This window comes from Schistocerca gregaria, chromosome 4, assembly GCF_023897955.1.
Source record: "Schistocerca gregaria isolate iqSchGreg1 chromosome 4, iqSchGreg1.2, whole genome shotgun sequence".
In the NCBI taxonomy this organism is placed as follows: Eukaryota; Metazoa; Arthropoda; class Insecta; order Orthoptera; family Acrididae; genus Schistocerca; species Schistocerca gregaria.
Window position 1 is genome coordinate 233,204,456 of NC_064923.1, and position 13,249 is coordinate 233,217,704.

The following is a 13,249-nucleotide window of genomic DNA, read 5'->3' on the forward strand; positions in this document are numbered from 1 at the left end:
AAAGATCAAGGAAATTAATGTAGTTGGTTTTCTTTAAAAAGCTTTAAGGTTTTTCCAGATAAATAATAGAGATGATAAAAGGTTACTGTGTGAATGGCTCCTGACAAACGCTCCACCGCACACCGTTACATGGATTTTGGAGGAAGAATGCTAACATAAATAATATTATTGTGCTTTTGTTATAGAGACTGGAATTGTTCTCTTGTAACTCTGAGGAAGACTACTTTTTACGGATGTAAAGATTAAATTCCTATTCCCTTAAGTATCAAAGCATAAATCTTTGCATATTGTTATCCTACACTAATGGTACACTATCTTACCTCTTTCTTTAAATTTCAGTCACGTTTAAACAGGGACGCTACCCTCAGCGCCTTGTATTGAAAAGTATCAATTTTTTTAAAAAAAAGTTATGATCTTATACACAGAAATGACAAATGTTGTGGAATACCTCCTGATATTGTGTAGAAAGTTCTTTTGCGGTGGCGTAATACAGCGCACTACGTGGCATGGTCTCAAAATGTCTTGGAAGTTCACTGCAGGAGTATTGAGTCATTCTGCCTATACAGCCGTCTATAATTACGAGAGCGTTGGCGCTGTAGTATTTTATGCACCATATGACTTCTCGATTGCGTCCCATAAATGTTCTATGAGATTCATGTCGGGCGGTCTGGGTGGCCTAATCATTCACGCTAAATGACAACATGTTTTTCAAACCAGTCGTGAACAACTGTGACCCGGTGACATGTAAAACTCCATATTTATTTCGGAACTTTAAGTCCATGAATGACTGAAAATAATCTCCAACTAGCCGAATAGAACAACGACCGGTTCAGATGGATTAAAAGACCCCGAGCGTTCCACGTACACACTTAGCTATCACCATTATGAAGACACAACAAGCTTACACAATGATTTGTTGACGAGGTCGGCACATGGCTTCGAGGGATCTACCAACTCTCGAGCACTATCATCATCTCTTACCAACTGGAATCCAACTTCATCAGACTAGGCCACGATTTTCTATTCGTCTAGGGTCCACACGATATGGTCACGAGCTCAGGAAAGGTTTCGCAGATACGTCATGCTATTGGCAATGGTACTCGTGTCGGTCTCCTGCTGTCATAATCCATTAACGCCAAATTTGCAGTGTCCTAACGGATACGTTCGTCGTACGTCCCACATTGATTTCCGCAGTTGAGCCACGCAGTCTTGTTTGCCCGTTAGTACTGGACAACTCTATGCATACGTCACTGCTTTCGGTCGTTAAGAGAAGACCGTCGGCTTTTGCGTTGACCGTGATGAGAGATAATGCATGAACTGAGGTATTCTCGGCACATTCTTGACTCTGTGGCTCTCGGAATACTGACGAGCCGTGGTAAAATTTGCTGTTTTGAAGAGCACGCCGCAGCGCGTAGTGTGAAGCAGTCGCCTTCCGATTCTGGCGGTGGCGCCGGTGTGGCAATCGCAGCTTTGGTGTCTCCCTCTGGTAGAAAAGGGAAAAGGTAGCCTGCTCGCGTGCAATTAAGGGGCGCTATGAACTCGATAGGCGGTGAGTCTGGTCTGTTGGTCAGCCGGCTCAGTGTGGGCCAGTCAGTGTCTGTCTGTCGTCTGGAGTGCTAGTATGTGTTAGGCCGCCACTCTGCTCGAGTTTGTTTCGGCAATGGTCATTGGCGGTCGGATCGATCGGTTGCTCGGTCGCACACTGAGACACAAGACGACTTGTCCACCTTGAGTGTCGGCGCATGTGAGGTCGCCGCGTGAGTCCAGCCGGCCGCGCCGTATAGCGAGGGGTAGTGGCTTCGCGGCCAACACGAGAGCTACGGGAGTCAACCCACGACATCGGTCTGGCTAGTGTGAGCTGCGACGCCGTGAGACGGGAGTTCGGTGTGCCTTCCTGCGTCCGTTGCATCGGCTGGCAGCGGACGGCTCGAAAGAGCGTTTTGGGAGTGCTGCGCCAGGTTTTCGCCAGACATCGCAGTTTATTAGAAGTCACGTGATTCGTCTTATGTTTCTTCATTTACCTGTTAATTTCTACTTCTTTTCTTGGTCAGTCTCTCGTCCCCAGCTTGCTAGTCTGTCTCTCGTTCGCATTTGTTAGGCAGTTAGTGTCTCTCTGTCTGTCGGTCGGTCTGCCCTACGTTAATAGCTACCTTTGTCATGTTTGTCGGATCCGGTGTTAACGAATTTATTGCTTGAAATGTAACGGCCGAATTCCTGAAATATGTTTTTATCTTGCCTATCCTCTTGAGAGGTTTTTAAATCAAGTTGCACCTTCAGTGGCAAGTTTATTTTTTAATGTTAGTGTTTTGTACCATTTCCATCCCTCCTACGGGGTGCACAGTTTATGTGCTTGTATGAGTTATTAAAATTTTCTGTTTAAAGTAATCTGGTGTGTTGCAGATTTGCACCAGTGTAGTCTTTCAGAGGTTGTTGTGAGCGATCATGACTACGGCTGTGTCAAAAGGGAGCGGCAAGGTTCTCAGACCTAAAGCTCATACTGTCAAAATTTGTTCTTTCTGCCTCTGAATAAATTTTAACTTGATATTTAGAAGGTGTTTTCTGATTATAATTTTAAACCTGTTTAAAAAATAAGGGCTTTTTGGAATAAAATTTCCATTTCTTTACATAAATTTAATTTATTTTCATCAGTTACCCACTGGCAACTACTTCCATAGTGTGATTAAATGTGTTAATGTTCTTGATGAATCGCTAGTAAATAGAGTACATTTTTACGAAAAGGTTTTGAAAGTAAATTCACTGTTCAACTGAATTTCCTTATGGTTTCCAAAGTGCAATATCCCATGCATCTAGCTCCAACTACCATTTCGCGTTCAGAGCTTTTAACTTCCGTCGTGCTTCCGTAAGAGCGTTGCGAAACTTTTCGCATAAATCACCTGAGTCCCAATGACTGCTCTACCAATTTACTGCCCTTTCCAACTTGTGTATGCGATACTACGACCATCTGTACACGGGCATATCGCTATCCCATGAGTTTTGTCGCCTCAGCCTACCTGAACTCATATTTAAAAATATTTATGAAGGTGCGGAAATACCGTATACATTTTGTACACGTAAAGTAAGTTTACAACTTAACAACTGCAGTCATTGCCAGGAGTCTAGTTAGTACATACACTATGTGGTCAAAAGTATCCGGACGCCTGGCTGAAAATGACTTACAAGTTCGTGACGCCCTCCATCGGTAATGCTGGAATTCAATATGGTGTTGGCCCAATCTTAGCCTTGATAACAGCTTCCACTCTCCACTCTCGCAGGCACACGTTCAATCAGGTGTTGGAAGGTTTCTTGGGGAATGGCAGCCCATTCTTTACTTAGTGCTGCACTGTGGAGAGGTATCGATGTTGGTCGGTGAGGCCTGTCACGAAGACGGCGTTCCAAAACATTCCAAAGGTGTTCTTTAGGATTCAGGTCAGACTCTGTGCAGGCTAGTACATTACAGTTACTGTTGTGTAACTACGCCGCCGCAGGCCGTGCATTATGAACAGGTGCTCGATCTTGTTGAAAGATGCAATCGCCATCCCCGAATCGCTCTTCAACAGTGGGAAAGCAAGAAGGTGCTAAAAACATCAATGTACGCTTGCGCTGTGATTGTGCCACGCAACACAACAAGAGGTGCAAGCCCCATCTGTGAAAAACACAGCTACACCGTAACACCACCGACTGCGAAGTTTACTTTTGGCACTACAACACTGGCACAGGACGTTCACCGTGTATTCGCAATACCCACACACTGCCATCGTATCGCCACATAGCGTACCGTGATTCGTCACTCCACACAAGGTTTTTCCACTGCTCAATCGTCCGATGTTTACGCTCATTTCACTACGCGAGGCGTCGTTTGGCATTTACCGATGTGATGTGTGGCATATGAGCAGGCGCTCGGCCATGAAATCCAAGTTTTCTCACCTCCAGCCTAACTGTCATAGTACTTGAAGTGGATCCTAATGCATTTTGGAATTCCTGTGTGACGGTCTGGATAGATGTCTGCCCTATTACACATCACGACCCTCTTCAAATGTCGGCAGTCTCTGACAGTCAACAGGTCGGCGTGTACGCTTTTGTGCTGAACGTGTCGCTTCACGTTTCCACTTCAATATCACATCGGAAACAGTGTACCTAGGGATGTTCTGGAGTGTGGAAATCTCGCGTACGGTCGTATGACACAAGTGACACCCAATCACCTGACCACGCTTGAAGTCCGTGAGTTCCGCGGAGCGCTCCCATTCTGCTCTCTCACGATGTCTAATGACTACTGAGGTCGTTTTATGGTGCACCTGTCAGTAGGTGGCAGTACAATGCACGTAATATGGAAAACTTGTGTTTTTGCGGGCGTCAGGGTACTTTTGATCACTTAGTATACATAGAGCCGAGTTGTAGGTAACTTTCTTGACCAGTAATGCGTATGCCGAAGGTTCCGCGTCCCATGTCAGTACTTGCTTTAGTTTTGAATAAATTTCATCATCTTGGTTGTCGAATGCTGCCGATAGAAGAAGCCATTTACAATCTACGAAAATCCATTTTATAAATGATTGAAGAGCCTACAATAGAGGGCACCATTTTGCCCTTGATGAGAGGAACGACCCAAAAAGGCGGATGAACCAGCGATGATCGTAGTCAGGAGGAATCAGAAGACAGTGGAAACCCATAGATTTGCAACAAATAATGATAATCCACAGGGCATGCTGTCTGTAATTGAGAATGAGTCATGATGATCTTCCACAGGCAAGAGATTCCATATTAGTCTTCCATTCCATCTCCGAGAGGAAACTGCCAAAGTGGAGATAGTTGCGAGAAAAATATTTAATAACAATGAAGTAATTAATATTCAACGAGTCTTAGTGTGGAAAATCAGAAGTCTGAATGTGGTAGTGAAGTTAGAAAATCTGAATCGGTCTAGATATAGTGCGTATCAGTGAATTTAAACGAAAAGAAAACAAGAATCTCTGGTTGGACTAATAAAGGGTAATATCAACAGCAGGAAATAGTATTGTAGTAGTATGCAAACAGGAAATCACCGCAGAAGGCGAGTTACTGTGAGCATAGCTGCGATAGTAATATTCTATTCAGAATTATCAGCTATAGAGGCCGATGTCAAAAGAAGAGAAAATGATAGAGGAAGTATATTAGCATAACGAATGTGTTTGCAGCAGGATGGAAGACCTAAACCAGAGGCTCATAACGATTCTGCGACTGTATCGCATGCGAATTTCTCGTCCTCCACTATTGGGTACAGGAGTGTAGAGCTCTCCTTAATAGGTCGGGCGTGCACTACACCCGGGAAATGACTATTAGGGTAGCGGAGTACGTGTGGCGTGCACATGGTGCTTTTTTAAGTTATAGAAACCCTCCCTTGGAATTAAAGACGATTTGCCTTATAAATTAGCCACAACGTCCTCAGAGAACATTTTCCGTTGCAGATCAGAGATAGAAAGGGTTAACTGTTTTTGTAAACTGGAGGAGCATCCAAGGAAATGTCCCAGAATTAGCATCGCTTACTGAAGGTTATAATGGAAGGATAGTATTAGGAACAGAAAGTTGGTTGAAAATAGACGTTAATGACAACGAAATCCTAAGTTCAGTTTAGAATATTTATCGGAAGGATAGATTACTCGGCAATAGTGGCGGCGTGTTTACTGCATTAAAGAACGCGATAAAATCTTGCTAGGTTATTACGAATTCCGAGTGTGAATTAGTGTGGATGAAGCTAAGTATCGAAGATCAGTCAAAAACGATAATCGGATGCTTTTATAGACCGCCTGGTAAGAAGCTCTAATGGTAGAGCGCTTTAGACATAACATGCAGAATATCTTTAGTAATTTTCCTGATGATGCCCTTGTAATAGTGGGTGACTTCAACTTGCCAGGTATAGATTTGGAGTGTCACGCTATCAGTACTGGTGCCAGCGACAAGAATTCGTGTGAGATGGTTCTGGATGTCTTGTCCGAAAATTGAGCAGATAGTTAGAGAACCAACACTTTTAACGTTCACAAAAGCTGGTGAACTGTATCTTTCTTTCTACTGTGTAGGCGCATCTGATGATAAGGCTTGAAGCCGCGAAACTGGTCGTGTTTTAACTAACAAAAATTTTCCCAGCTGCAGGCCGAGTTCTTTGTAACATAACAACTCGTGAGGGTGACATCTTACACCTCCTGGCAATAAACAGATCAAAACACATTGAATCAGTTAATGTAGAGGAACATATAAGTGATCATAAGGCAGTGATAGCATGTATGACAACGGGTCTGACAAAGAATGTTTATAAAGGTAGGAAGATATTTTTCCCTAGCAACAGTGACAGCACACAAATTTCAGAGTATATGTTTATCCGAGCAGTCACTATCAAATGTTCGGTGATAACGAAGATGTTGATATCAAATGGAAAAAAATTCCAAGGAAACATCAGTACGAACCAGACAAATATGTTCGGAGTAAGATTTAAAGGATGGAAAAGATCCATCATAGTTTAATAGCTATGTCAAAAACTGCTTCCTAAACAAAGAGAACTCCATCTCAGATTCAAGAGAAGTAAACACGTAGGTGACAAACAAAAGCTGAACGAAAAGAAATTGGGCATAAGGAGAGCAATGAGAGAAGTGTTAAATGACTTTGACCGATCTGAGTGAAAAACCTAAGAAGTTTTGATCGTATGTAAAATCAGTAAATCAGTAAGTGGGTCAAAATCATTTCTTCATTCACTCAGCGACCATACTGGCACCGAAACGGAAGATGAGAGGGAGAAGGCCAAAACTTAAATTCGGTCTTCCGAAATTGTTTCACCACGGAGGAATGTAACACTGTCCCATCTTTCAATCGTCGTTCGAACGTCGGAATGGCAGATATTGAGATAAGCGATCGCGAAATAGAAAAAAAAAAAAAAAGAAATTGCACTCGCTTAGTAGTGGAAAGGCGTCAGGACCAGATGATATACCTATAAGATTCTACAAATATTATGTGTAAGACCTTTCTCACTTTCTAGCAATAATTTATCGTAAATCGCTTGAGAAACGAAGGGTACCTAGCGACTGGGAGAAAGCGTAGGTCATTCCCGTTTTTAAGGATGGCTGTAGGACAGATGCACACGATCATAGACATACATCATTGAGTCAATCTGTTGTAGAATTGTGGAACATGTTTTATGCTCAAGAATTGTCACGTTCCTGGAGGAGGAAAATATCATCTATAAAAATCAACATGCATTCCGCAAACAGATTCCTGCGAAACTCAGCTCGCTCTGTTCCTCCATCGCCGGCCGGAGTGGCCAAGCGGTTCTAGGCGCTACAGTCTGGAGTCGCGCGACCGCAACGGTTGGAGGTTCGAATCCTGCCTCAGGCATGGTTGTGTGTGATGTCCTTAGTTTAGGTAGATTTAAGTAGTTCTAGGGGACTGATGACCTCAGCAGTTAAGTCCCATAGTGCTCAGAGCCATTTGCTCCTCCATCAGATACACAGCGCCGTAGACAATGGCGCTCAGGTTGATCCCCTGTCTATTGACCTCAGAAAGGCATTTGATACCGTCCGGCACTGCTGTTTATTAAAAAAAATTCGAGCTTAAAGTATCGGAGCAGATTTGTGACTGTCTTCAAGACTTCCTTGCAGACAGAACTCAACACGTCGCTCTTGACGGAACGTTCAGAGGATTGATGAATGATGCGGGCTCTGGCAGTATAAATGTAACATATTGCTCATACATAGGCAAAGAAATCCACTGCTCTATAGCTACACTGTTGATGACAAACCCCTGGAAACAGTATCTGCCGTAAAAACAGAGGCGGGACGGTCATCGGTTTCAGACGCCAACAGGGACAACGAACGACGGACTTCTGCAAGGGGTGTCACAAAAGATTAGTGTGTACAGCGTCCAGAGATCAACAGTGGACAAAATCTTGCATAAGAAGTTACGTCTTTATGTCTACAAGGTTCAGCTGCTTCAAGTACTTAAATCGAAGGGCAAAAATCAGCGCGAACAGTATGCAGTGCTAACAAAGGTTTACACAGTTACCTTTCGGAAAATATTTCTTTCGCTGACGAGTCAAGTTTTCAAGTATCCCGCAAACTCTGCTGGCGTAATGTTTCTTTATGGCGATTAGACTGTGAAATGGAAAGACGGCGTCCTAAGGTCAACGTGTGATCAGACTTACGTAAGAAATTAGATCATTGGTCCACTCTTTCCCAGCGATCCAATAGTCAACGGTGATATTTACCTGGACAAGATATAAGAGTTGGAACACTTGCAACTTAACTTCGAGTTTCCAGATAGGTGGACTGGACGAAAAGGACGGACTCCGTAGCCACCGCGGTCATCTGACTACTTATTACGGGCTTTTTTCACAGGTATGTCGAGCTAAGGGAAAGGACTGAAACACAAGACGAGCATTTTCAATCCATTTGAGCATGTCGCCCTCATCACACCTTTTGTGATGTTAGTTTGGCCTGCGCAGAGACATTCAAGAGAATCTTACACTTAAATTATCAACAGATCTTGAGTATCCTAACGATCGCTTGTTAATGGTTCAGGAAATGATAGGTGAATAGTTGTACGATCAATTGATCGCACCATGTTTTCTAGTAGAACATCACATCTTTGCCTTAGGAGAGCGTGGTTCGTGCGAATATCAGAGGTGAGGGCAGTGACTGTCACGACCGGGAAGCTGAAACGTTTCGCTCGCGGCGAGATGGTCAAGTTCGAGCCTGGCGGCGAGGCGAATAGTGTGCCGACAGCTGGTGGCTGGTAAAGGTTCGGCAGCGATACATGGAAGACAGGTGGTTCCTGGGTTGCGAACCAGTATTACCTCGGTTACGGCCGGCTGCAAAGCTTTGGACGTGTGGGGCGCGTAACATGGGAAGGAGCGTGTTACGTGCTTCAGCGACCGACCCGTCCTAGAGATGGACCGCTGCTATGTCGGCTCCTCGTTGTTTTTCCTGGATCGTAGTACGGATGTGTCTGGTGAGCTTCCTATTTGGTTTGTCGGATGCGGGTGAGCAGAGCATCGGCAGTAGCCATAGGTGTAACTGCCATTTCCTGTACGAATCGCTGATTGTTTAGTTCGGTAGTTTTCCGATTGTTTGTTTGTGTAATGTTTCAGTCTGTTATTTGCTGTAAGGCATCGTATTTATATTTTAAGTGGATTCATTTAAAGAGCGACGTCCTGCATGTACTATTACTGGAGCGTCTTCGTTAATGTTTTTACTACCTAGTTTGACTGTGTCTTTTTTTATTGTTTTCAAGGGGGGGGGGTCTCTTAATCTTAGTTATTAGGCCTTCTGAGTCTCCGTCAGTGAGGACTTTACTTTGTGTTTGTTACTACTTTTTTGTAGTGCCTATAATGTTGTTCGGAAGGTTATGTTCAATCTATTGGTAGTCAGGGTTCGTTAGCCATCGGAACGTGTTAACTTGGCGTTTAGTGCTCCACTCCAAGAGGCGGTTACCTGTTTAGCCCCTCGCCAACTTGCCGTGAGTTTTGTACAAATTGTGGTTGGCAGCCAGATTTCGTGCTCTCTAACTGTAATCAGTTTTTGGCCGCTTTACAAGTTTCGTTGATTTGGCTCTGTTAACTCACTGAAAAATTATTTTCTTGGTTTTCTTGTTGCTGTAATTTTGACTGTCGTGTGGCGGCCCTCGGTCTATAGTAGAGGCCTGGCCCAATTCCTGTACTAAATTCTGTATTCTTCTCTCAATTTACCATTTGTGTTTCTTTTGTGGGGACTTGGTTGAAAGATTAGGGGCAGCGTCCCAAAGAGGAGCCAAGTCCCCGCTCGACAAAACGGCCAGCCGGATGCAGGTGGTCCTTCGCTACTTAATCTTTCCGAGCCCACAACGACATGCCAAGACCGGACTGGAAAACACGTCGATGGATTTATTTGTTTTCTTAATCAATACACGCCTACTGCATCCTAACTTTTAATTTTTTTCTAGCTCTTTTAAATTGTTGAAGTATGAACCGGTTAATTTGCCAATTGAGTAAATACTAGATTTGTTCAATTAAATGTGTTTATGCAATTGTGGCTCGGCCAGTTGAATGATTATTAATCTTACTCCTTGTATGCACTGATGGTATTTGAAAAGACCGAATTCTAGGAAATTTATGATCTGCTAAATTCATGAAGGTTCTCACTAGTTGTTCAGAACGGAATATTTACCATAAATTTTCTCTGGTTATAGCTTTTGCTTGTTTTGCGCTCCTTTGCTATCTGTATGGTAATTTTCTTTTATGGTGTTTATTTTCGGAGTCTATTTCTATTTTGGATTTTGTATCTTAAACTTTCTCCGACAAAGAATTTTTAGCTCTTTTGTTGTACTGCTACAGGCGCTATTGTTGTATTTAATTTGTCTGCTATTAACGAATCTGGTACAGATTTTTGATTGTGAGTTATTCTGTTTCCAAATAGTCAATACATTGGAGTTGTTATTCCAATAAATAAATAAGTTGAACTTAGTTTTTTATGTTAAAATAAAGAGGAAGTTCACAATACGAAAGGTGTTGAATCTCTCTATGGCTCTGTCCTTCCTACCGCAGACAGTCTGAAGTGGGTATTGCGTACCAACAGGGAACTCATAAATCCATATTTCAGGCTTGCGAAGGGATCATGGTGTGGCAGATAATAGATGTCTAACGTGTGAATGACTCACCATTACGATATTAGACGAATGATTGAAATGCTCTGAAATAAGAAGAATGGATCGATGATTATTAATCAATCGAAGAGGCGATTACATGAAACGATATCAGTGCATGCCACTCAGAGATGTTGAATTGTAGCTCGCACCTTGGCACTGTGTAACGTAACTATGTCAGTGAGTTACAAATAATGTGCCTTAATCTAATTTCGAATGCGTAGTGTTTTTCAACACATGGGGCACCGTATCCTTCAGTAAGACATATTCAATAATCCGATGTCTTGGGTTTACTGTCATCGAACGCCCTCCATACAGTCACGACTTGACCTGTTTGCAAAACTTAAAAGAGCATCATCGAGGACTCCACTTTGGTAGTGATGAACCGTGGAAGCGGAGGTGAGGTTGTGGTTCCGTCAGCAACTTCAAACATTCTACAATGGCAGTATCAACAAAATTGGTCTGTCGTTGGGAGAAATGTGTTGGTCGCCAGGGCGACTGTATTGAGAAATAAATAAGTAGACATGGAGAATAAAGACGTAGATTGTTAATAATGTTTGTTTTCTTTAAGAAGCTTGAAGATTTTTCACATGAAAAATTCAAAGGGTTTAATTTTCAGCACGACCTCGTAATTTATGGCCACCCTTTGTTAAGCCAATTTTTGAAAATGTATTTAGAAGTTCATGACAACCTTACAAGGAATGTTCATAAGCACAGAAGATGGTAAAGATGCAGTTACAGGAAGTATAAACTGACAACGCCTAGATATGATTGTCGAAGGAACTTGTTTATATCGTAGTCATAATAGTTCTCATTGTGTTGGTAATGTGGTGACTGAAATTTGTTTATGGATATAATTCTGGTCAAAGAGCAATTTACGTTCGTGGTGAAACGAGTATAGCTCGAGACTGTCTCTACGTATTGTGTTTATCTGTTGCGCGTCAAGTACAGGTAAAGATCCAGAATGAGATTTTCACTCTGCAGCGGAGTGTGCGCTGATATGAAACTTCCTGGCAGATTAAAACTGTGTGCCCGACCGAGACTCGAACTCGAGACCTTTGCCTTTCGCGGGCAAGTGCTCTACCGTCTGAGCTACCGAATCACGACTCACGCCCGTTACTCACAGCTTGGTCGGTTATTATCATATTTAATGTAAGCGCGGGCAGTTTTTGCCTGTCCCTCCCCCCACCTCTCACTTTAGACATCGCTGAGAACCAAAGAGTTCGATACAGTTCCCTACAGTCGTTTAATGAACAAAGTAAGAGCGTATGGACTATCAGACCAATTGTGTGACTGGATTGCAGAGTTCCTAGATAACAGAACGCAGCGTGTCATTCTCAATGGAGAGAAGTCTTCCGAAGTAAGAGGGATTTCAGGTGTGCCGCAGGGGAATGTCTTAGGACCGTTGCTATTCACAATGTACATAAAAGACCTTGTGGATTACATCGGAAGTTCACTGAGGCTTTTTGCGGATGATGCTGTGGTGTATCAAGAGGTTGCAACAATGAAAAATTGTACTGATATGCAGGAAGATCTGCAGCGAATTGACGCATGGTGCAGGGAATGGCAATAGAATCTCAATGTAGACAAGTGTAATGTGCTGCGAATACACAGAAAGAAAGATCCCTTATCATTTAGCTACAATATAGCAAGTCAGCAACTGAAAGCAGTTAATTCCATAAATTATCTGGGAGGACGCATTAGGAGTGATTTAAAATGGAATGACGATATAAAGTTGATCGTCGGTAAAGCAGATGCCAAACTGAGATTAATTGGAAGAATCCTAAGGAAATGCAATCCGAAAACAAAGGAAGTAGGTTACAGTACGTTTGTTCGCCCACTGCTTGAATATTGGTCAGCGATGTGGGATCCGTACCAAGTAGGGTTCATAGAAGAGATAGGATCCAACGGAGAACAGCGCGCTTCGTTACAGGATCATTTAGTAATCGCGAAAGCGGTACGGAGATGATAATTAAACTCCAGTGGAAGACTCTGCAGGAGAGACGCTCAGTAGCTTGGTACGGGCTTTTGTTGAAGTTTCGAGAACATACATACCTTCACCGAAGAGTCAAGCAGTATATTGCTCCCTCCTATGTATATCTCGCGAAGGGACCATGAGGATAAAATCAGAGAGATTAGTGCCCACACAGAGGCATACCGACAATCCTTCTTTCCAGGAACAATACGAGACTGGAATAGAAGGGAGAATCTCCCTTGTTGTTGGAGCAGTTGTACATTATTCGCAGTCATAATAAAGAGTTTATCACAGATGAAGAGGTGCCAGCTACAATAAATGAAGCAAGTGAAGGTGATGAAAGTGATCCAGAAGAAGATGATACAGTGCTGACATACGTTAGTGACAGAGCAATTGAAAATGAGTCAAGTTCACGGAGTTCATCCCCTGATAAACAGCCTGCAACTGCTTCCAGCGTCATTGCTACAGCAAGAAGCGGTAGGGAATGTATTACTGCGCCTCCAATGCAAATACGCAGATCAGTACAAAATACAGTGGATTTTCGTGAAGGTTTGACTCATGAAGGCCTGACCTGTAGTGTGTTAGAATCTTTCAAAAATTTTATAACTCCTGAAATAATGAAGATTATCGTGGACTATACAAACC

General features: G+C 42.9%; 1 protein-coding gene across 2 annotated transcripts in view; it reads right to left on the reverse strand.

The window, feature by feature from the left end:
* The window catches only part of LOC126267988 (uncharacterized), a 66,350-nt gene that overhangs the window by 40,098 nt on the left and 13,003 nt on the right, over positions 1 to 13,249 (reverse strand). The gene's annotated exons all lie outside the window — the stretch shown is intronic.